Here is a 25,451-nt window from a genome sequence, read left to right as displayed (position 1 = left end):
AATTGTGAAAAACTGAGTTTAAATGTAATTGGCTTAGGTATACAGTGGGGCAAAAAAAGTATTTTGTCAGCCACCAATTGTGCAAGTTCTCCCACTTAAAAAGATTAGAGAGGCTGTAGAGGCTGGATGTACACTTCAACTATGACAGACAAAATGAGAAAAAAGTCCAGAAAATCACATTGTAGGATTTTTAATGAATTTATTTGCAAATTATGGTGGAAAATAAGTATTTGGTCACCTATAAACAAGCAAGATTTCTGGCTCTCACAGACCTGTAACTTCTTCGTTAAGAGGCTCCTCTGTCCTCCACTCATTACCTGTATTAATGGTACCTGTTTGAACTTGTTATCAGTATAAAAGACTGTCCACAACCTCAACCAGTCACACTCCAAACTCAGCTTGGTTTGAAGAAATCAACTGTGGGAGCAATTATTAGGAAATGGAAGACATACAAGACCACTGATAATCTCCCTCGATCTGGGGCTCCATGTAAGATCTCACCCCGTGGGGTCAAAATGATCACAAGAACGGTGAGCAAAAATCCCAGAACCACACGGGGGGACCTAGTGAATGACCTGCAGAGAGCTGGGACCAAAGTAACAAAGCCTACCATCAGCAAGGGCATTGAAGATGAAACGTGGCTGGGTCTTTCAGCATGACAATGATCCCAAACACACCGCCCGGGCAACGAATGAGTGGCTTCGTAAGAAGCATTTCAAACCCCATAGAAAATCTTTGGAGGGTTGAAAGTCCGTGTTGCCCAGCAACAGCCCCAAAACATCACTGCTCTAGAGGAGATCTGCATGGAGGAATGGGCCAAAATACCAGCAACAGTGTGTGAAAACCTTTTAGATTTACAGAAAACTTTGACCTCTGTCATTGCCAACAAAGGGTATATAACAAAGTATTGAGATAAACTTTTGTTATTGACCAAATACTTATTTTCCACCATAATTTGCAAATAAATTCATTAAAAATCCTACAATGTGATTTTCTGGATTTTTTTCTCATTTTGTCTGTCATAGTTGAAGTGTACCTATGATGAGAATTACAGGCCTCTCTCATCTTTTTATGTGGGAGAACTTGCATAATTGGTGGCTGACTAAATACTTTTTTGCCCCACTGTATGTAAACTTTAACTGTAGCCATTTCAAATGAATTTACCGAAGAAACAGTTGTGTTTCTGTCTATGAAGATGACATGAGGTTACCACAAGATACAGAACATTACTCTGGAGCCCTTAACATGGTCTTCCTGCCCTCCCAGAACAAAGCGGAGAGAGAGCGCAACCGCCTGGAACGACTGAACCAGGACCTGGGGAGTCCGTCCCCCAACAACCTACGCTTCCCCCACCCCTCCTCCAAACTCTTCGGCCCTGGCTATGGCTCATGCCCCGGCTTAGCCCACCAGCTCCATGTCTTCTCCAAGATGGAGGACGGTGAGAACCAACGGACTATGCAGTCTTTTGAAATCACTTCTATACTCAATGGCCTGCAAGCATTTGAGGCTGGTTAATGGAGAAACATTTTTGTGGGGGGGGGGAGAAATTGTCAAAGACAAATTGTTTTAACCTAAAACATGTAATAAAGACATCTATAATACAATATTATGGGAAATGGGAATGAGAGGGCTACGCAGCAGTGATTGAATGAAGCATGAGTTGAGGCTTAAGTCCATGATGGGTTGTGGTGTTCAGAAGCATCGGTGCAGGACAGGCCCATCATGGATGGATGGAGTTTGAGACGAGCTGAACTCTTCCACTGACGACAGGACAGGACTGGGAAGACAAGAAACAGTAACACGACAGAGATAGACAAAAGAGCTAAGAATGAGTTGGTCCAAGCAAGGCTTATAATCAAATTGTTGTGTAATGTGATTGACACCACATACAGTAATGACAGAAAATGGACAGGGATGCTCAGTGCTCAAACATCCAATGGATGAGAGGGTCCATGAGATATGGCTTCAGTTCATATCAGGAGAGAGTTGACACTGGTAGTGGTGTGGTCGTCACCTCTTAGGGAACAGGAGGGGACTTGGCTGAAGTGGTCATCACCTCTTAGGGAACAGGAGGGGACTTGGCTGAAGTGGTCATCACCTCTTAGAGAACAGGAGGGGACTTGGCTGAAGTGGTCGTCACCTCTTAGAGAACAGGAGGGGACTCAAGCCATGAGGTCAAAGGAATTGTCTGTAGCGCACCGAGACAGGATTGAGTCGAGGCACAGATCTGGGGAGGGTACCAATAAATGTCTGCAGTATTGAAGGTCCCCAAGAACACAGTGGCCTCCATCATTCTTAAATGGAAGAAGTTTGGAACCACCAAGACTCTTTCTAAAGCTGGCCACCCGGCCAAACTGAGCAATTGGGGGAGAAGGGCCTTAGTCAGGGAGGTGACCAAGAACCTTATGATCACTGTGACAGAGCTCCAGAGTTCCTCTGTGGAGATGAGAGAACCTTCCAGAAGGACAACCAGCTCTGCAGCACTCCACCAATCAGGCCTTTATGGTAGAGTGGCCAGACAGAAGCCACTCCTCAGTAAAAGGCACATGACAACCCGCTTGGACTTTGCCAAAAGGCACAAAAAGGACTCTCAGACCATGAGCAACAAGATGCTCTGGTCTGATGAAATTAAGATTGAACTCTTTGGCCTGAAGGCCAAGCGTCACATCTGGAAGAAAACTGGGACCATCCCTACGGTGAAGCATGGTGGTGGCAGCATCCCTACGGTGAAGCATGGTGTTGGCAGCATCATGCTGTGGGGATGTTTTTCAGCAGCAGGGACTGGAAGACTTTTCAGGATAGATGGAAAGATGAATGGAGCAAAGTACAGAGAGATCCTTGATGAAACCTGCACTAGAGCGCTCTGGACCTCTCAAGGCTTGAGAGGATGTATAGAGAAGAATGGGAGAAACTCTTCAAATACAGGTGTGCCAAGCTTGTAGCTTCATACCCAAGAAGACATGAGGCTGTAATAACTGCCAAAAAGATGCTTTAGCAAAGTACTAACTAAAGGATACTTTTTGATGTTTTTTATTTAAAAAAAAAATACATTTGATTTCTAAAAAACAGTTTTTGCTTCGTCATTATGGGATATTGTGTGTAGATTGATGAGGGAAAAAATGACGTAATCCATTTTAGAATAAGGCTGTAACGTAACAAAAACTGGAAAAGGGGAAGGGTTCTGAATACTTTCCGAAAGCACAGTACATACATAGACGCCACCAATTGTTGGTCATGGAAATTCAGTTAAAAGTAATTGAGAAGTCATGGAAAACTCATGCAATTCCATCCATCTAAATGTATTTGAACCCTTACTTGTTTAAGGGTACTTTGAGGGCAAGGGTATTTTACTTGTTCAAGTGTAGTGACTCCAATGCCTTTGGAATGAAAAAAGGTTGTTTGGAATGAAAAAGTGTTGTTTGGAATGAAAAAAGAGTCTTAATCCATTAATAGATTAGGAATGTATTTAATTCCAAACAACTCTTTTTCAAGTCTCCTAGACTGACTGCTAGTATAGTATGTGATATGAAAACCATGTTGTTGTTTCCTTTCAGCCTCAGATAGTTCAACAGATGACATTGATCACCAGGATGAGGAGGGTGATGACCGTCCAGGGGGGCGCTGCGGTCTCAGAAAGGGGGGTACCTCAGAACATCTCAGAAAGGGGGGTACCCCAGAACATGTCAGAAAGGGGGGTACCTCAGAACATCTCAGAAAGGGGGGTACCTCAGAACATCTCAGAAAGGGGGGTACCTCAGAACATCTCAGAAAGGGGGGTACCCAGAACATGTCAGAAAGGGGGGTACCCCAGAACATGTCAGAAAGGGGGGTACCCAGGAACATCTCAGAAAGGGGGTTCCGCTCGAACCACCTCACGCATTAGACCACTGGGAGGGTGCCACCTTTACCGATGTCCCCAAAACCCCATTGATCGCAGGAAATGGCCAAGAACCAATCAACAAAGATGCCCCGGAGGCGGTGAAATGGCGAAGCCAACCAGTGTTTGAGGGTGAGAGGGAGGGGCCGGGTAGCTCTGCCTCGAGGAAGAGGAAGTCAGAGGGAGCAACCCGGGAGCGGTCGGAACGCTGTCCAAAACCCCTGTCCAAAACCAAGCTCCCCACCCGGAGCATCAGGAATGCTGACTGGCTGTCGAGAGACCCCAGGAAGGCCAGGGAGAGAGGAGGAGGAGGGGGGAGGAGAGAGGAGGAGGAGGGCCAGGGGAGGAGAGAGGAGGAGGAAGGCCAGGGGAGGAGAGAGGAGGAGGAGGAGGAGGGCCAGGGGAGGAGAGAGGAGGAGGAAGATGGCCAGGGGAGGAGAGAGGAGGAGGAGGAGGGCCAGGGGAGGAGAGAGGTGGTCCAGCAGGAGGAGGCTCTTCTCGTAGCAGCTCAGACGATGAGGAGGAGCACCACCTCCCACTAATCCCAACCAATCAGAGACCGACCGAGAGAGAGAGCAACCCAGTTCCTGTCCAAAATCCAAACCTTCCCCCTCCAAGAAGTACAACGGCATGAAGGACAAGACCTACAAAAGAGGCGGGAGTGGCAGTGGCGCCCGCCCTGCGGGATTCTGGGACATTCCTGAGAAGAGGGCCAAGATGGCTGCTACAGCGGATGAGAGGGAGAGGCAGGTGGGTGGGGGGCGCACCAAGGGCCAGAAGGATGTGTGGTCCAGTATTCAGGCCCAGTGGCCCAAGAAGACCCTGAAGGAGCTGTTCTCTGACTCCGACACAGAGGCTGCTAACTCCCCTCCTCCCCCTGGAACGGCCCAGTCCTTCTCATCAGGCCTGGAGGAGAGGGAGAGCAAGGGGGAGCGGAACGGGGATGGAGACGAGGCAGGAGGAGGCCCGGAGAGGGAGGACCCTGAGACCTCAGAGGAGAACCAGGAGAAGGAGAGGAGGAGTGAGCAGGAGGAGTTCCCCCCCAGCGGCTCTAACTCAGTCCTTAACACCCCTCCTACAACCCCAGTGTCCCCCTCCATGGAGGGTATTAGTAGTGGGGCCATTGCGCAAAGCTCTGGGACTGGTTCAAACTGGACTCAGCGCTCCTCTCCTCCCCTCTCCACAGGGACCCCTGCACAGTGTAAAACGCCCTCCACTGACCCCCTGACTCCAGGATACCCCAACCCCCTGACTCCAGGACACCCCAACCCCCTGACTCTGGGGTTGACTCCAGGACACCCCAACCCCCTGACCCCAGGACACCCCAACCCCCTGACTCCAGGACACCCCAACCCCCTGACTCTGGGGTTGACCCCAGGACACCCCAACCCCCTGACTCCAGGACACCCCAACCCCCTGACTCTGGGGTTGACTCCAGGACAACCCAACCCCCTGACCCCAGGACACCCCAACCCCGTAACTCCAGGACACCCCAACCCCTGACCCCAGGACACCCCAACCCCCTGACCCCAGGACACCCCAACCCCCTGCCCGTAACTCCAGGACACCCCAACCCCTGACCCCAGGACACCCCAACCCCCTGACCCCAGGACACCCCAACCCCCTGACCCCAGGACACCCCAACCCCCTAACCCAGGACACCCCAACCTTCTGACCCCAGGACACCCCAACCCCCTGACCCCAGGACACCCCAACCCCTAACTCCAGGACACCCAGGACACCCCAACCCTCTAACTCCAGGACACCCCAACCTTCTGACCCCAGGACACCCCAACCCCCTCACCCTAGGACACCCCAACCCTCTAACTCCAGGACACCCCAACCCCTGACCCCAGGACACCCCAACCCCCTGACTCTGGGGTTGACCCCAGGACACCCCAACCCTCTAACTCCAGGACACCCCAACCCCCTTCCGGGTCACAGTGAGACAGAAAGCAGTACGGTGGAGGTGGAGAGTCTGGACCAGGACTTACCCCCAGGTAAGCAGTCTGGGAGGGGAGCTGCAGGACCAGGACTTACCTCCAGGTAAGCAGTCTGGGAGGGGAGCTGCAGGACCAGGACTTACCTCCAGGTAAGCAGTCTGGGAGGGGAGCTGCAGGACCAGGACTTACCTCCAGGTAAGGGGGTGGGGTGGCAGGTTGCCTAGTTCAGGGGTCTACACTATGGAGACAGTAGATATACAGTGGAGCACATTGTTTTCCTCACAAAAGGGGAAAACAATGAAAACAACGGCACCGTTTCGTTCCTCGCGGAGACTTGGGGGTGGCTCCTAACACGCTCCGGCACCGTTTCGTTCCTCACAGAGATGTGGGGGTGGGTCCTAACACGCTCCGGCACCCCCCGTTTTGTTCCTCACGGAGACGTGGGGGTGGTTCCTAACACGCTCCGGCACCGTTTCGTTCCTCGTGGAGATGTGGGGGTGGCTCCTAACACGCTCCGGCACCGTTTTGTTCCTCGTGGAGATGTGGGGGTGGTTCCTAACACGCTCCGGCACCGTTTTGTTCCTCGCGGAGACGTGGGGGTGGTTCCTAACACGCTCCGGCACCGTTTCGTTCCTCGTGGAGATGTGGGGGTGGCTCCTAACACGCTCCGGCACCGTTTCGTTCCTCGTGGAGATGTGGGGGTGGCTCCTAACACGCTCCGGCACCGTTTCGTTCCTCGTGGAGATGTGGGGGTGGCTCCTAACACGCTCCGGCACCGTTTCGTTCCTCGTGGCTCCGGCACCGTTTTGTTCCTCGTGGAGATGTGGGGGTGGCTCCTAACACGCTCCGGCACCGTTTTGTTCCTCAGGAACAGTGGGATGTGGGGGTGGCTCCTACCGTTTTGTTCCTCACACGCTCCGGGCACCGTTTTGTTTGTGTTCGGCTCGTTTTTCCTCACAGAGACGTGGGGGTGGTCCTAACAGGTGGGGGTGGTTCCTAACACGCTCCGGCACCGTTTTGTTCCTCGTGGAGATGTGGGGGTGGCTCCTAGATGTTCCTCACAGGATGTGGGGGTCCTAACACGCTCCGGCACCGTTTCGTTCCTCGTGGAGATGTGGGGGTGGTTCCTAACACGCTCCGGCACCGTTTTGTTCCTCGTGGAGACGTGGGGTGGTTCCTAACACGCTCCGGCACCGTTTCGTTCCTCGTGGAGACGTGGGGGTGGTTCCTAACACGCTCCGGCACCGTTTTGTTCCTCACAGAGACCGTTGGTTCCTAACACGCTCCGGCACCGTTTTGTTCGGAGACGTGGGGTGGTTCCTAACACGCTCCGGCACCGTTTTGTTCGTTCCTCACGGAGATGTGGGGGTGGCTCCTAACACGCTCCGGCACCGTTTGTTCCTCACGGAGACGTGGGGGTGGTTCCTCGCGGAGATGTGGGGGTGGTTCCTAACACGCTCCGGCACCGTTTCGTTCCTCGTGGAGATGTGGGGGTGGTTCCTAACACGCTCCGGCACCGTTTCGTTCCTCGTGGAGATGTGGGGGTGGCTCCTAACACGCTCCGGCACCGTTTCGTTCCTCGTGGAGATGTGGGGGTGGCTCCTAACACGCTCCGGCACCGTTTCGTTCCTCGTGGAGATGGCTCCTAACACGCTGGCACCGGGGGATGGCTCCTAACACGCTCCGGCACCGTTTCGTTCCTCGTGGAGACGTGGGGGTGGCTCCTAACACGCTCCGGCACCGTTTCATTCCTCGCGGAGACTTGGGGGTGGTGTAACACGCTCCGGCACCGTTTTTCCCGTGGAGATGTGGGGGTGGAAACGCTCCGGCACCGTTTCGTTCCTCGTGGAGATGTGGGGTGGTAACTAACACGCTCCGGCACGGTTAAATGTGGGGTGGTTCCTAACACGCTGGCACCGTTTCGTTCTCGTGGAGATGTGGGGGTGGCTCCTAACACGCTCCGAACCGCAGCCGTGGAGATGTTTTCCTGGGATAATGTTGGCTCCTAGGCTCCGGCACTGGCGGAGACGTGGGGGTGGTTCCTAACATGCTCCGGCACCGTTTGTTCCTCAGGGCAGAGATTGGGGGTGGGTCCTAACACGCTCCGGCACCGTTTTTTCCTCACGGAGATGTGGGGGCCTAACACGCTCCGGCACCGTTTTTAGTTCCTCGTGGAGACGTGGGGATGGCTCCTAACACGCTCCGGCACCGTTTTGTTCCTCACAGAGACGTGGGGGTGGTTCCTAACATGCAACCGTTTCGTTCCTCACGGAGATGTGGGGGTGGGTCCTAACACGCTCCGGCACCGTTTGTTCCTCACGGAGATGTGGGGGTGGTTCCTAACACGCTCCGGCACCGTTTTGTTCCTCACAGAGACGTGGGGTGGGTCCTAAACGCTCCGGCATTTTGTTAAATATGAGATGTGGGGGTATTTCAAACGCTCCGGCACCGTTTTGTTCCTCGTGGAGATCTGGGGGTGGCTCCTAACACGCTCCGGCACCGTTTGCCTTCCTCGTGGAGATGTGGGGGTGGTTCCTAACACGCTCCGGCACCGTTCTTCTCGTGGAGATGTGGGGGTGGCTCCTTGAACACGCTCCGGCACCGTTTCGTTCCTCGTGGAGATGTGGGGTGGCTCCTAACACGTGGCACCCTTCTCCAGGAACTATGGCTCCTAACACGCTCCGGCACTCGTTTGTTCCTCAGATGTGGGGGTGGCTCCTAACACGCTCCGGCACCGTTTCGTTCCTCGCGGAGACGTGGGGGTGGTTCCTAACACGCTCCGGCACCGTTTTAGTTCCTCGTGGAGATGTGGGGTGGTTCCTAACACGCTCCGGCACCGTTTTTCCCTGTTAGAGATGGGAAGAATGGGTCCTAACACGCTCCGGCACCGCAGTGGAACTGGTTAAAAACAGCTCCGGCATTTTCTATTTTGGAGATGTAGTGGTTAGAGAAACAGGCCATATTAACTGGATGGGGGTGGCTTGTACGGTTACACTTCCCAGATGTCCGGGGTGGTTCTAACATCTTTGCCAATGGAAATGTGGGGTGGTTCCTAAATCGTAGGAGATTTGGCAGAATGCCCGGAGAGATTTGGAGCGTAAAGGCTTCTTGCTTCACCGTTTCGTTCCTCGTGGAGATGTGGGGTGGCTCCTAACACGCTCCGGCAGGAGCAACACCATGTGGGGAAGGCACCCCCTCCTCCCAGATGTGGGGGTTGCTCCAAACACGCCCGGAGCAACACCATGGAGATGTGGGGGCAGATCCCACCGTTTCTCCCAGAGTAAAGCCTTGTTCAGCCCAGGACCGCAACACCAGATGTGGGGGAATGAACCTATTATTTAAAGATGTAATTGCCTTGTTATTTCCGGAGCAACACCAGTGGGGAATGATCCCCCGTTTCGTTCCCAGAGTAAAGCCGTTTGTTCAGATGTGGGGTTTGCCTAACAGCTCCGGCACCATGTGGGGGTGGATCCCAACCAGGTGGAATGTGGGGGTGGTTCCTATCATGTTCCGGCACCGAGAGATGTGGGGGTGGTTCCTCACCATGTGGAGAATGATGGCAACCCATGTTTCATTGTTACCGATGTGGCTCCTAACACGCACCGTTTCATCCGTGGAGACGTGGGGAGAAACTGGAGATGTGGGGGTGGCTTGCCAACACGCACCGTTGTAGATCATGTGGAGAAGGGGGTCCCCCTACTCCCAGACTGTTCATGCCTTGGGGGTTCAGCACCAAACAACATGGTAGCCTGAAGGATCCCCAAAAGGTTTTTTTTGTAGTAATAACTACCGCCACACGGTTAAAAACAGCTGGTAGCCTTTTCTCTATTTTAGCTGTTATGGGAGTGAATACATTGAAGCAGCATATTAAACTGGGATAATGTTGTAGGTTACACTGGCAAGTAGGCTAAGAATATTTGCCAGGGCAAATTATTTATAAATCGTATTATTTCACATGGGAGATGGGAAGCTCAAAAGGCTAGCTTGCTTGCCGTTTTTAGTCAGCTTGCTAGCAAGCTGCTGGTGGACCAACAAACAGCCAACTGGCAGACACAAAACACGGTCATGTAAATCAAACCTAAACTTTCATTACTTGTAGGCCAAACTATTATTTAAATATGCAATTGGTTTTATTTCAAATTAGTTTACAGTGGTGGGATACATCTTTGCCTACCTCAGCAGTAAAACCAGGAAATTTCAGTTGCTATTTGGAGCAAAATGCATGCACCCATGTCATGTTACCGAAAGGTGTCCCCTTCTCCAGAAACCTATTGCCAAGCACACACTCGTATGTAGATCAATGTGAAGAGGTCTGTATCCCCTCCACTGTTCCCAGAGTAAAGCCTTGTTCAGACCAGGAGCAACACCATTAGTGGGGAAGAATGATCCCCAGCAGTGGAACTCCCAGAGTAAAGATGCCTTGTTCAGCCCAGGCCAGCAACACCATGTTGGGGAATCCCATGTCCCCCTCCATCCCAGAGAAATGCCTTGTTCAGCCCATATCGGAACACCATGTGGGGCAGAATCCCCTCCTCCCAGAGTAAAGCCTTGTTCAGACCAGGAGCAACACCATGTGGGGAATGATCCCCCTCATCCCAGAGTAAAGCCTTGTTCAGACCAGGAGCAACACCATGTGGGGGAAGGATCCCCCTCCTCCCAGAGTAAAGCCTTGTTCAGACCAGGAGCAACACCATGTGGGGGAAGGATCCCCCTCCTCCCAGAGTAAAGCCTTGTTCAGACCAGGAGCAACACCATGTGGGGGAAGGATCCCCCTCCTCCCAGAGTAAAGCCTTGTTCAGACCAGGAGCAACACCATGTGGGGGAAGGATCCCCCTCCTCCCAGAGTAAAGCCTTGTTCAGACCAGGAGCAACACCATGTGGGGGAAGGATCCCCTCCTCCCCCAGAGTAAAGCCTTGTTCAGACCAGGAGCAACACCATGTGGGGAAGGATCCCCCTCCTCCCAGAGTAAAGCCTTGTTCAGCCCAACAGCAACACCATGTGGGGGAAGGATCCCCCTCCTCCCAGAGTAAAGCCTTGTTCAGCCCAGGAGCAACACCATGTGGGGGAAGGATCCCCCTCCTCCCAGAGTAAAGCCTTGTTCAGACCAGGAGCAACACCATGTGGGGAAGGATCCCCCTCCTCCCAGAGTAAAGCCTTGTTCAGACCAGGAGCAACACCATGTGGGGAAGGATCCCCCTCCTCCCAGAGTAAAGCCTTGTTCAGACCAGGAGCAACACCATGTGGGGGAAGGATCCCCCTCCTCCCAGAGTAAAGCCTTGTTCAGACCAGGAGCAACACCATGTGGGGGAAGGATCCCCCTCCTCCCAGAGTAAAGCCTTGTTCAGCCCAACAGCAACACCATGTGGGGGAAGGATCCCCCTCCTCCCAGAGTAAAGCCTTGTTCAGCCCAGGAGCAACACCATGTGGGGGAAGGATCCCCCTCCTCCCAGAGTACAGCCTTCCTCCCAGCCGGTCCAGGTAACCGGTCCTCCTCTCACAGCCACTCCAACTCTACCTGCAGTCTGGAGTTCAGTAGTAGCAGTCGGCACGGCAACACTGAACACAAAATCCAAAACGTACCTACAGTTCAGTTGTCAGGCTTCTTTGTGGTATTGCAGAGAAATGTTCAGATCTGAATAGTTATGGGTGTGAGGGCCTCGAGATGCCGACTCAATTGATGGTGGATATTTCAGTAATTTTAAACCAAATCAGGAACATGCGTGTTAAATGAATGAAATGGCAGGTATATCTTTACCAAGGATTTATTCTCCATCCAGACCTACTTCGTGTAATGAAATTGTTTGAATTTACCGGAGTCCTTGGCAGTTCAGATAAATTACTCTTACCAGGGCTTTTCAGAGCCACTATTTTACTTGTCTATATACGCCTATATATTTTGCTGTGAAACCAGTGCACCTGGAAAATGAAGGATTCTTGCTTGATTACCTCAAACATTTTGCTCCAGAATTTTTTTGAGTGTACATTTTTCAATTTACGGGCACTCGTGCTACTAAGTTGTCCTGACTAAGTTGTGGTAGTGTCCCTCTCGTTTGATCTCTCCCCCTCTGCTTTCAACACCTCTAGATGGGATGGGCAACTGGTAATCCAATGGACGATTTTATCATTCATTTATTTTAATTTTATTTTATTTCCCCTTTATTTAACCAGGTAGACCAGATCACCTTTATTTAACCAGATCACCTTTATTTAACCAGGTAGAACAGATCACCTTTATTTAACCAGGTAGACCAGATCACCTTTATTTAACCAGGTAGACCAGATCACCTTTATTTAACCAGGTAGGCAAGTTGAGAACAAGTTCTCATTTACAACAGCGACCTGGCCAAGATGAAGCAAAGCAGTTCGACACAAACAACAACACAGAGTTACACATGGAGTAAAACAAACATATAGTCAATAATACAGTAGAAAAATAAGTCTATATACAATGTGAGCAAATTAGGTGAGATAAGGGAGGTAAAGGCAAAAAAAGGCCATGGTGGCGAAGTAAATACAATATAGCAAGTTAAAAAAAACACTGGAATGGTAGATTTGCAGTGGAAGAATGTGCAAAGTGGAGATAGAAATATTGGGGGTGCAAAGGAGCAAAAATAAATAAATACAGTAGGGGAAGAGGTAGTTGATTGGGCTAAATTATAGATGGGCTATGTACAGGTGCTGTAATCTGTGAGTTGCTAGGACAGCTGAGATAAGGGGAGACTTTACCTAGCAGGGTCTTGTAGATGACCTGGAGCCAGTGGGTTTGGCGACGAGTATGAAGCGAGGGCCAGCCAACGAGAGTGTACAGGTCGCAGTGGTGGGTAGTATATGGGGCTTTGGTGCCAAAACAGATGGCACTGTGATAATAAATTGGATGCAATCTGAGTAGAGTATTGGAGGCTATTTTGTAAATGACATCGCCGAAGTCGAGGATCGGTAGGTTGGTCAGTTTTACATGGGTATGCTTGGCAGCACAAGTGAAGGAGGCTTTGTTGCGAAATTCTTGCAAATTCTAGATTTAACTTTGGATTGGAGATATTTGATATGGGTCTGAAAGGAGAGTTTACAGTCTAACCAGACACCCAGGTATTTGTATCGGTTGAAGAGCATGCATTTAATTTTACTTGTATTTAAGAGCAATTGGAGTCCACAGAAGGAGAGTTGTATGGCATTGAAGCTCGTCTGGAGGGTTGTTAACACAGTGTCCAAAGAAGGGCCAGAATGGTGTCGTCTGCGTAGAGGTGGATCAGAGACTCACCAGCAGCAAGAGCGACATCATTGATGTATACAGAGAAGAGAGTCGGTCCAAGAATTGAACCCTGTGGCAACCCCATAGAGACTGACAGAGGCCCGGACAACAGGCCCTCCAATTTGACACACTGAACTCTATCAGAGAAGTAGTTGGTGAACCAGGCGAGCAATCATTTGAGAAACCAAGGCTATTGAGTCTGCTGATGAGGATGTGGTGATTGACAGAGTTGAAAGCCTTGGCCAGGTCAATGAATACGGCTGCACAGTATTGTTTCTTATCGATGGCGGTTAAGATATCGTTTAGGACCTTGAGCGTGGCTGAGGTGCACCCATGACCAGCTCTGAAACCAGATTGCATAGCGGAGAAGGTATGGTGGGATTCGAAATGGTGGGTAATCTGTTTGTTGACTTGGCTTTCCAAGACCTTAGAAAGGCAGGGTAGGATAGATATAGGTCTGTAGCAGTTTGGGTCACGAGTGTCCCCCCCCTTTGAAGAGGGGGATGACCGCAGCTGCTTTCCAATCTTTGGGAATCTTAGACGACACGAAAGAGAGTTTGAACAGGCTAGTAATAGGGGTTGCAACAATTTGCGGGCTAGGGCTTGGTATACAGAAGAAAGCCCTAATTTCAGGGCCTGTTTTTCCTCTAACTTATTCTGTGCCTCTATAGTACCATTTTTATTGCTATCTAACTGTACTGTTAGTCCTTCAATTTCCTTTGTTAATATGGACTCTTTTGATCTGAATTGATTTTGTTTTATAAATGAGTACTGAATTGCATTGCCTCTAAAGGCACATTTAAGTGTCCCATACAATAAGGGGATCTGCTGTACCGATGTTATGTCTGGAAAAGTCAGTTATAAATTCTTCTGTCCTGGTTCTAAACAAGTTATCATCTAGTAGGCTTTGATTACATTTCCACTACCCTCGCCCACGCGGAAATTCTGTATTGCCCAATAACATATTTCAAATAATCCATCTACCTTGAGAATCTGTTTGGACAATTTGCACATTTGGATCAAAATTGTTTTTTTAAAACCATCACCCAGTTCTTTTTCCACAAAACTTCATCTAAAACTGTTGAATGGGTTTCCTGTAAACATATATATTATATTCCTTCTCTTTTAGCCAGGTAAATACTGATTGTCTTTTCTTATTATCTGCTAGGCCATTACAATTGTTACTGGCTATACTTATTTCACCACCTATCATAATGAGACACAACTTTCAATTATCTTTATCAAAATATATGTTTGTAAACGTACCATTAAACAGTAACATGATGATTGAGTGTCTATAGCTGTACCATGATCTTTGCCTTTCTACTAAGTAAACCTCCAATTGGTCCCTACTATTCCACCCGCTAAAAACCCTCCTCATCCCGAGTTGGTTTGTCAACCCAATGCCTGTCAGACCACCCTCGACCCCCTGTATCCCATAACCGACTGGGATCCATCCTTTGAAAAGAGCACACAGTGCCATTTACCGAATTGAAGTAGATTAACTGCCAAATGCATTTCCAACGCCCTCACCTCGATTTGTATTATATATACAGTGCCTTGCGAAAGTATTCGGCCCCCTTGAACTTTGCGACCTTTTGCCACATTTCAGGCTTCAAACATAAAGATATAAAACTGTATTTTTTTGTGAAGAATCAACAGCAAGTGGGACACAATCATGAAGTGGAACGACATTTATTGGATAGTTCAAACTTTTTTAACAAATCAAAAACTGAAAAATTGGGCGTGCAAAATTATTCAGCCCCCTTAAGTTAATACTTTGTAGCGCCACCTTTTGCTGCGATTACAGCTGTAAGTCGCTTGGGGTATGCCTCTATCAGTTTTGCACATCGAGAGACTGAAATTTTTCCCCATTCCTCCTTGCAAAACAGCTCGAGCTCAGTGAGGTTGGATGGAGAGCATTTGTGAACAGCAGTTTTCAGTTCTTTCCACAGATTCTCGATTGGATTCAGGTCTGGACTTTGACTTGGCCATTCTAACACCTAGATATGTTTATTTTTGAACCATTCCATTGTAGATTTTGCTTTATGTTTTGGATCATTGTCTTGTTGGAAGACAAATCTCTGTCCCAGTCTCAGGTCTTTTGCAGACTCCATCAGGTTTTCTTCCAGAATGGTCCTGTATTTGGCTCCATCCATCTTCCCATCAATTTTAACCATCTTCCCTGTCCCTCTTGAAGAAAAGCAGGCCCAAACCATGATGCTGCCACCACCATGTTTGACAGTGGTGATGGTGTGTTCAAGGTGATGAGCTGTGTTGCTTTTATGCCAAACATAACGCTTTGCATTGTTGCCAAAAAGTTAAATTTTGGTTTCATCTGACCAGAGCACCTTCTTCCACATGTTTGGCGTGTCTCCCAGGTGGCTTGTGGCAAACTTTAAACAACACTTTTTATGGATATCTTTAAGAAATGGCTTTCTTCTTTCCACTCTTCCATAAAGGCCAGATTTGTGCAATATACAACTGATTGTTATCCTATGGACAGAGTCTCCCACCTCAGCTGTAGATCTCTGCAGTTCATCCAGAGTGATCATGGGCCTCTTGGCTGCATCTCTGATCAGTCTTCTCCTTGTATGAGCTGAAAGTTTAGAGGGACGGCCAGGTCTTGGTAGATTTGCAGTGGTCTGATACTCCTTCCATTTCAATAATATCGCTTGCACAGTGCTCATTGGGATGTTTAAAGCTTGGGAAATCTTTTTGTATCCAAATCCGGCTTTAAACTTATTCACAACAGTATCTCGGACCTGCCTGGTGTGTTCCTTGTTCTTCATGATGCTCTCTGCGCTTTTAACGGACCTCTGAGACTGTCACAGTGCAGGTGCATTTATACGAAGACTTGATTACACACAGGTGGATTGTATTTATCATCATTAGTCATTTAGGTCAACATTGGATCATTCAGAGATCCTCACTGAACTTCTGGAGAGAGTTTGCTGCACTGAAAGTAAAGGGGCTGAATACTTTTGCACGCCCAAGTTTTCAGTTTTTGATTTGTTAAAAAAGTTTGAAATATCCAATAAATGTCGTTCCACTTCATGATTGTGTCCCACTTGTTGTTGATTCTTCACACAAAATACAGTTTTATATCTTTATGTTTGAAGCCTGAAATGTGGCAAAAGGTCGCAAAGTTCAAGGGGGCCGAATACTTTCGCAAGGCACTGTAGCTGTGGATCATCCTCTATTGTCCCTAACATCTTTTACTTCTTCGCAACAGTTGTGGGATACACACATACACCCACCCACACACACTCAACCCATACCCCCACACAACCATAAGCTCACTTACTCAACAATTGCACCACCTCAGAGCCCAACTCAAGATAGGTCTTGATTTACAAATGTACTTGCAGCTGCACGAGATGGCCTGCAAGACCACACAGTAGGCAAAAATTGAGTGAGCAGAGTTTCTCTATGACAAACCGTTCTCTCATTTAAGAAGCTAAAATTACATTTCATCTTTTCACAAATAGTTTCATATTTAAACATTTAAAATTGCACAACAATTCCATGCAATTTGCACACACACAATATGATCTCAGATATGAAATTGTACATATTGACTGACCTTCATGTCTTAAAGTAATGATGGATTGTTGTTTCTCTTTGCTTATTTGAGCTGTTCTTGCAATACTATGGACTTTTACCAAATAGGGCTTTCTTCTGTATACCACCCCTACCTTGTCACAACAACTGATTGGCTCAAACACATTAAGAAACCAGTAATAACCATTAACTATAATAGTTAAGTTAAAATTAAAAGGTTAATATAACATTCCCAAGGGAGCCAGGGCCGACGGAAAATGTTGGGAGCTATTTACCACTGTTGATTCCCAGCTTTAAGCACCACCTGTCAGAGCAGCTCACTGCCCCTGTACATAGCCCATCTGTAAATATCCCATCCAACTATCTCATCCCCATAATGTTATTTATTTTGCTTCTTTGCACCCCAGTATCTCTACTTGCAAACTCATCTTCTGCACATCTATCACTCCAGTGTTTAATAGCTATTTCGCCACTATGGCCTATTTATTGCCTTACCTCCCTTATCTTACACCCTGCCACATTTGCACACCCTGTATATAGATTTTTTTTCTACTGTATGTTTGTTTATTCCACGTGTAACTCTGTGTTGTTGTTTGTGTCGAACTGCTTTGCTTTATCTTGGCCAGGTCGCAATTGTAAATGAGAACTTGTTCTCAACTGGCCTACCTGGTTAAATAAAGGTGAAATAAAAGAAATAGAATTTTGAAGAATCTCATATTTTGATTTGTTTAACACTTTTTTGGTTACTACATGATTCCATGTGTTATTTCATAGTTGATGTCTTCATTATTATTCTACAAAGTAGAAAACCGTAAAAATAAAATAAAAACCTGTAATGAGTAGGTGAAATTTGACTAGTGTTGTATATTCAGACCATTTCCCTTTTTCCACATTTTGTTGCTAAAATGGATGAAATACAAATAAAATCTGCAATTAAAGCGATAACAGGATTTTCAAATTCTTTGCAAATTTTTTTTTTTTATTGTTAATAAGTATTCAGACCCTTTGCTATAAGACTAAACATTGAGCTCAGGTGCATCCTGTTTCCATTGATCTTCCTTGAGATGTTTCTACAACTTGATAGGAGTCCACCTGTGGTATATTCAATTGATTGGACATGATTTGGGAAGGCACACACCTGTCTATAAAAAGGTCCCACAGTTGACAGTGCATGTCAGAGCAGATAAACCAAGCCATGAGGTCGAAGACAGGATTGTGTTGAGGCACAGATCTGGGGAGGGTACCAAAAATATATATGCAGCATTGAAGGTTCCCAAGAACATAGTGGTCTCCATCATTCTTAAAAATGTAAGACGTTTGGAACCACCAAGACTCTTCCTAGAGCTGGCCACCCGGCCAAACTGACCAATCAGGGGAGAAGGGCCTTGGTCAGGGAGGTGACCAAGAACCCGATGGTCGCTCAGACAGAGCTCCAGAGTTCCTCTGTGTAGATGGGAGAACCTTCCAGAAGGATAACCATCTCTGCAGTACTCTACCAATCAAGCCTTTATCGTGGAGTGGCCAGACAGAAGCCCCTCAGTAAAAGGCACATGACAGCCTGCTTGGAGTTTGGCAAAAGGCACCTAGAGGACTCAGACCATGAGAAACAAGATTCTCTTCTCTGATGAAACCAAGATTGAACTCATTGGCCTGAATACCAAGCATCACATGGAGGAGACCTGACACCATCCCTACAGTGAAGCGTGGTGGTGACAGCATCATGCTGTGGAGATGTTTTTTAGCAGCAGGGACTGGGAGACTGGTCAGGATCGAGGGAAAGATGAACGGAGCCAAGTACAGAGAGATCCTTGATGAAAATCTGCCTCAGAGCGCTCAGGACCACAGACTGGGGCAAAGGTTCACCATCCAACAGGACGATGACCCTAAGCACACAGCCAAGACAACACAGGAGTGGCTTCTGGTCAAGTCTGAGTGTCCTTGAGTGGACCAGCCACAGCCTGGACTTGAACCCAATCGAACATTTTATTATTAATACATTTGTTTTCGCTTTGCCATTATGGGGTAGTGTGTGTAGATAGTTTTTTTTTCTCTCAATTGAATTTCATTTTAGAATAAGGCTACTGTTACAAAATGTGGAAGTCAAGGGGGCTGAATACTTTCCAGATGCACACACACACCAACCTTCAAATTAGTCAATTCGGCAATTTCAGCCACACCTGTTACTGACAGGTGTATAAAAATTGAGCACACAGCCATGCAATCTCCATAGACAAACATTGGCTGTAAAATGGCCTTACTGAAGAGCCTAGTGTCTTTGAAATGTGGCACCATCATAGGATGCCACAAGTCAGTTTGTCAAATCCTGCTAGAGATGCCCCGGTCAACTATAAGTGCTGTTATTAAGTGAAGGATCATCAACGGCTCAGCTGCGAAGTGGTAGACCACACAAGGTCACAGAACGGGAACGACGAGTGCTGAAGTGTGTACAACACTCACTACAGAGTTCCAAACTGCCCCTGGAAGCAACGTCGCCACCAACTGTTCGTCGGGAGCTTCATGAAATGGGTTTCCGTGGCCAAGCAGCCACACACAAGCCTAAGATCAGCATGCGCAATGCCAAGCGTCGGCTGTAAAGCTCACCGCCTTTGGACTCTGGAGCAGTGGAAATGAATCACGCTTCACCATCTGGCAGTCCGACAGACAAATCTGGGTTTGGCAGATGCCAGGAGAATGCTACCTGCCTTAATGCATAGTGCCAACTGTAAAGTTTGGTGGAGGAGGAATAATGGTGGGGCAGTTTTTCATGGTCCGGGCCCCTTAGTTCCAGTGAAGGGAAATCTTAATGCTGCCACATACAATGACGTTCTCAACGATTCTTTGCTTCCACCTTTGTGGCAATAGATTGATGAAGGCCCTTTCCGGTTTCAGCATGACAATGCCCCCGTGCACAAATGCCCCTGTGCACAAAGCGAGGTCCATACAGAAGTGATTTGTCTAGATCAATTTGGAAGAACTTGACTGGCCTGCACAGAGCCCTGATCTCAACCCCATCAAATACCCTTGGGATGAATTTGAACGCCGACTGCAAGCCAGGCGTAATAGCCCAACATCAGTGCCTGACCTTACTAATGCTCTTGAGGCTGAACGGAAGCAAGTTCCTCCAGCAATCTTCTAACATCTAATGGAACTCCTTCCCAGGCTGTAATAGCAGCAAAAGGGGGGACCAACTCCATATTAATGCCCATGATTTTGGAATTAGATGTTCAACAAGCAGGTGCCCACATACTTTTGGTCATGTAGTGTATTTATACTTTAAAAAAATAAAATGCAACAGTTTAAAAGAGTTACATGTTACTTCCCGTTTTGTTCCATTTAAGAAAAGTTTTGCAACAAAAATCGACGTAATGAATACGCCCCAGGCGAGCCAGCACGAGGGAGAGAGAGGGACAGGCAGAACCGTACGCATATGTCTTGCAAATTCACCAGTTAGCCTAAAGTTCACCTCTTCCTTTGGTATTATTTAAATGACAAATTTCCCCAGGCCTTTATAGCCTGTTATCTAGTTAGGCTACAACACAGAAAATATGTTTTGTCATTTTAATGTGAAAAAACAAAAACATTGTTCTTCTGTTTTGAATTTTTCTTAACGTTAAGATTCCAAATGTTAATTAAAAGTTCACAGTTAAAGTGAGAGAAAGCTGAGCAGACCGAGTACTCTTGTTCCTCTTTCCATTTTAGTTTGGAGATGTTTGACAGGCTTTGTTTATACACTTTCACTCCGTCTCTGTGTCCTTCCCGTCTTCACCTTCCAGTGTCTGCCAGTCACAAGCGTCAGAAGGAACAGCAGGCAGGTGGCGCAATAAAGAAACCCAAGCCAAACAGAAAAAGCTCAGTGCGTCCCAAGAAGAACAACAGGAAAACTGGTAAGGACGAGCATGATATCCCTGTCTTTGACAGCACCCACTAGGTACTGAGGAATCTGTCCCTCCTCTAGGGCATCTGGCCCTTTTTTCTAGCTAGGCAAGTCAGTTAATTACAAATGGGGAATACTTTTACCAAAAGGCCTTCTGTGGGGACAGGGCCCTGGGATTACAACATTTGAAAACAATATAAATATAGGACAAAACACATCACAACAAGAGAGACAACACCACAAAAAGTGACCAGTAAGACAACACAGCATGGTAACAACACAAAACATGGTACAAACATGATTGTGCACAGACAACAGCACAAAGGGCAAGAAGGTAGAGACAACAATACATCACGCAAAGCAGCCACAACTGTCAGTAAGAGTGTCCATGATTGAGTCTTTGAATGAAGTGAGTGACCAAGGGATGTGTATGCATTGGGGACACTTAACAGAAGTGACTATCAGAACGGGTGTTGTATGTGGAAGATGAGGGCTGCAGTAGGGAGCATTGGTGGCAAATCTGATGGCAGAATGGTAAAGAACATCTATCCACTCGAAAGCACCCTTACCTGCCAATCTATAAATTATATCTCTGTAATCTAGCATGGGTAGGATGGTCATCTGAATCAAGGTTAGTTTGGCAGCTGGGGTGAAAGAGGAGCGATTACGATAGAGAAAACCAAGTCTAGATTTAACTTTAGCCTGCAGCTTTGATATGTGCTGAGAGAAGGACAGTGTACCGTCGAGCCATACTCCCAAGTACTTGTATGAGGTGACTACCTCAAGCTCTTAACCCTCAGAGGTAGTAATTACACCTGTGGGGAGAGGGGCATTCTTCCTACCAAACCACATGACCTTTGTTTTGGAGGTGTTCAGAACAAGGTTCAGGGTAGAGAATGCTTGTTGGACACTAAGAAAGTTGTAGAGCATTTAACACAATATCCAGGGAGGGGCCAGCTGAGTTTTAGACTGTATCATCTGCATATAAATGGATGAGAGAGCTTCCTACTGCCTGAGCTATGTTGCTGTAAATTGAGAAGAGCGTGGGGCCTAGGATCGGGCCTTGGGGTACTCCCTTGGTGACAAGCAGTTGCTGACTTTATACACAGCACTCAGATGTAATTAGCAAACCAGGCCAAAGACCGCTCAGAGACACCAGTACTCCTTAGACCATTCCATTCTTGTGGGCTGGCTAACACAAACAGCTTTGGCCAAGTCAATAAAATAGCAGCACAACATCACTTAGAATCAAGGGCAATGGTGACATCATTGAGGACCTAAGGTTGCAGTGACATCCATAACCAGATTGCATACCAGAGAGAACACTATAGACATCAAGAAATCAATAATCAACGGACTGGTTAAGTTTCTCCAACACTTTTGATAAACTGGGCAAAAGAGAAATAGGCCTATAACAGTTAGGATCAGCTTGATCTCCCCCTTTAAATAAAGAACAAACCGTGACTGTCTTCAAAGCTATGAGAACCTCTCTAGAGAGGAGAAAAAGGTTGGAGAGTTTGCTGTCCCTATCGTCGCCAAGCCTAAAGGGTCTAAGGGTCTAAGCCATCTGACCAAGATGTTTTTTGGGGGTCAAGTTTAAGGAGCTCCTTTAGCACCTCGGACTCAGTGACTGCCTACAGGGAGAAACTTTGTTGCGGGGCAGGGGGGAAAAAAAGAGGGAGAAGTGTCGGGGATAGTTGCTTTAGAAAGGGTGGGAGAAGAGGAATGTTGGACGGGAAGGAGGGAGTCAAATTGGAATCCTGACTTTATGAAGTGGTGATTAGAGCCATCTGCTTCTTGTCAGTAACAACCACATCATCAACATTAAGGGACATGGGCAGCTGCGAGTAGGAGGGTTTATTCTCCAGGTCTTTAACCGTTTTCCAGAACTTCTTGGCGTTAGACCCACAGAGAGAGAACTGCTCAAGAGCCAGTCAGCCTGAGTATACTTGTGCCGAGCCTGTCGCCAAATGCAATTCTTGAGGTGGAGTAACTCTGCAAGATCGCGGTCGAACCAGGGGCTGAAACAGTTTAATTCTCATTTTCTTTATGGGGGTGTGTTTGTGAACAATACTACTGAAAATATCAAAAAAGAAGGTCCAAGTGTCTTCGACAGAGGGGATCAAGCTGATTCTATACCATTTTACAGAGGCCAGGTCATGAAGGAAGGCTTGCTCAAAGATTTTTAGCAAGCGTCTATGACAAATCAGGACAACTTGTTTCACTGAGCAGCCATTACGAACACAGGCTGTAAAACAGTAATCCCTAAGGTCATTACAGAAAACACCAGAACTGATACCTTTCAGGATCATTTGTGAGGATAACATCAAGAAGAGTAGCCTTTTCTGGGTGTTGAGTCATACCTTGTGGGAATAGTAATAATCTGAGAAAGATTTAGGGAGTCCCATGGCTTTAGGACTTGGTCAGGTGGTTTAAGCATGTCCCAGTTTAGGTCACCTAGCAGGACAAATCCAGACTTAGTGTAAGGGGCCAGGAGAGGGCTTAGGGCAGGTAGGGTACAGGCCGGTGCTGATGGAGGACGATAATATCCAGCAACATTCAACAAAGAGCAAACCTCAGCAAAAAATAAATATTCCTTTTTCAGGACCCTGTCTTTCAAAGATAATTAGTAAACATCCAAGTAACATCACAGATCTTCATTGTAAAGGGTTTAAACACTGTTTCCCATGCTTGTTCTATGAACCATAAACAATTAATGAACATGCACCTGCGGAACAGTCGTTAAGACACTAACAACTTACAGACGGTAGGCAATTAAGGTCAGTTATGAAATCTTAGGACACTAAAGAGGCCTTTCTACTGACTCTGGAAAAACACCAAAAGAATGGGTCCCTGCTCATTTGCTTGAACGTGCCTTAAGCATGCTGCAAGGAGGCATGAAGACTGCAGATATGTCCAGGGCAATAAATTGCCATGTCCTTCTGTGAGACGCCTAAGACAGCGCTACAGGGAGACGGGAAGGACAGCTGATCGTCCTCGCAGTGGCAGACCACGTGTAACGTCACCTGCACAGGATCGGTACATCCGAACATCACACCCGCGGCACAGTTACAGGATGGCAACAACAACTGCCAGAGTTACACCAGGAACGCTCAGTGCTCAGACTGTCCACAATAGGCTGAGAGAAGCTGGACTGAGGGCGTGTAGGCCCGTTGTAAGACAGGTCCTCACCAGACATCACTGGTAACATTGTCGCCTATGGGCACAAACCCACCGTCGCTGGACCAGACAGGACTGGCAAAAAAGTGCTCTTCACTGACAAATCGCGCTTTTGTTCACTGGGGGTGATGGTCAGATTCGGTTTATTGTCGAAGGAATGAGTGTTACACCGAGGCCTGTACTCTGGAGGAGGATTGATTTGGAGGTGGAGGGTCTGTCATGGTCTGGGGTGGTGTGTCACAGCATCGTCGGACTTAGCTTGTTGTCATTGCAGGCAGTCTCAACGCTGTGTATTACAGGGAAGATATCTTCCTCCCTCATGTGGTACCCTTCCTGCAGGCTCATCCTGACATGACCCTCCAGCATGACAATGCTACCAGCCATACTGCTCGTTCTGTGCGTGATCTCCTGCAAGATAGGAATGTCAGTGTTCTGCCATGGCCAGCGAAGAGCCTGGATCTCAATCCCATTGAGCATGTCTGAGACCTGTTGGATCGGAGGGTGAGGGCTAGGGCCATTCCCCCAGAAATGTGCAGGTGCCTTGGTGGAAGAGTGGGGTAACATCTCACAGCAAGAACTGGAAAATTTGGTGCAGTCCATGAGGAGATGCACTGCAGTACTTAATGCAGCTGGTGGCCACACCAGATACTGACTGTTACTTTTGACCCCCCCCCCGCCCTCTTTGTTCAGGGACACATTATTCCATGTCTGTGGAACTTGTTCAGTTTATGTCTCAGTTGTTGAATCTTGTTATGTTCATACAAATATTTCTACATGTCAACTTTGCTGAAAATAGACGCAGTTGACAGTGAGAGGACGGTTATTTTTTTTGCTGAGTTAATTTGAAAGTTTAATGCTGAAAACCAGATAATCAAGTTATTTGGGGACAGACTTGGTGGAGACTGAAGGTGGAAGATCTGTCTTGACAAAAAACAACAACGTTATAACCAGAAAGGTTAACATCGTTATTCAAAACACTTCCTTACATCTCAGACCAACACATCTGGATTGGTGCTGTGAACCCACACTTTTAATTGATCATTTTTAGGTAATGCGCTTCTAGTGTTAAAGTGCTGAAAACCCAGACTTTTATGAGAGCAGAACTCAGTGAAGCAGATATAAAAGCACAAGTCAAAATTGGAGCTAGCAACAGTAGATGGGCCAGGGTGCACATGCACATTTCCAGACATCATCCACAGTAATACAATCAGGGCCCGGCAGAGGACAGGGAGAGCTCTGCTGTACTGATTTATGACATCTGAATGTGCATCAGATGGCAACAAGATCATGTTGTACAGCAATTTCATCAGGTGACATGAATACAAAGCCGGCGAGAGGTGGTTAGAATAGGATGGGAGGCCAAAAGTCTGTGTAACCAATAGAGAGTCAGAGTCGTCAGTGTGGGAACAAACAGTCTGTCCCACGGTTTGGTAAAGAAAGTTTGTAGTCAACAAAGTATGCAGGAGTCATATAGCAAAATGCACAAGAAAAACACTAAATATATAACGGGGCCATTTTAAGTTCAGACTCACTCACCCCAACCGTGCCTGTGTGCTGGAGGCGAGCGAAAGCTTGGGAGAGATGAGTGAGTGTGTTGGAAGTACCTGTACCAGACCGGGGGAGACAGACCAGGGAGAGAGGGGGGAGTGTAGTGGAGGTACCTGTACCAGACCGGGGGAGACAGACCAGGTAGAGAGGGGAGTGTGTGGTGGGGGTACCTGTACCAGACTGGGGGAGACAGACCAGGGAGAGAGGGGACCGGG

The 25,451-nt window shown here is 47.7% G+C and overlaps 1 pseudogene; it reads left to right on the top strand.

Moving 5' to 3' along the window:
- LOC135524869 (AT-rich interactive domain-containing protein 4B-like) overlaps positions 1 to 25,451 on the top strand; it is a 77,151-nt pseudogene that overhangs the window by 34,999 nt on the left and 16,701 nt on the right.

The sequence above is a fragment of the Oncorhynchus masou genome, chromosome 31, assembly GCF_036934945.1.
Source record: "Oncorhynchus masou masou isolate Uvic2021 chromosome 31, UVic_Omas_1.1, whole genome shotgun sequence".
NCBI classification, from domain to species: Eukaryota; Metazoa; Chordata; class Actinopteri; order Salmoniformes; family Salmonidae; genus Oncorhynchus; species Oncorhynchus masou.
This window is presented reverse-complemented; position numbering and strand designations above follow the sequence as displayed.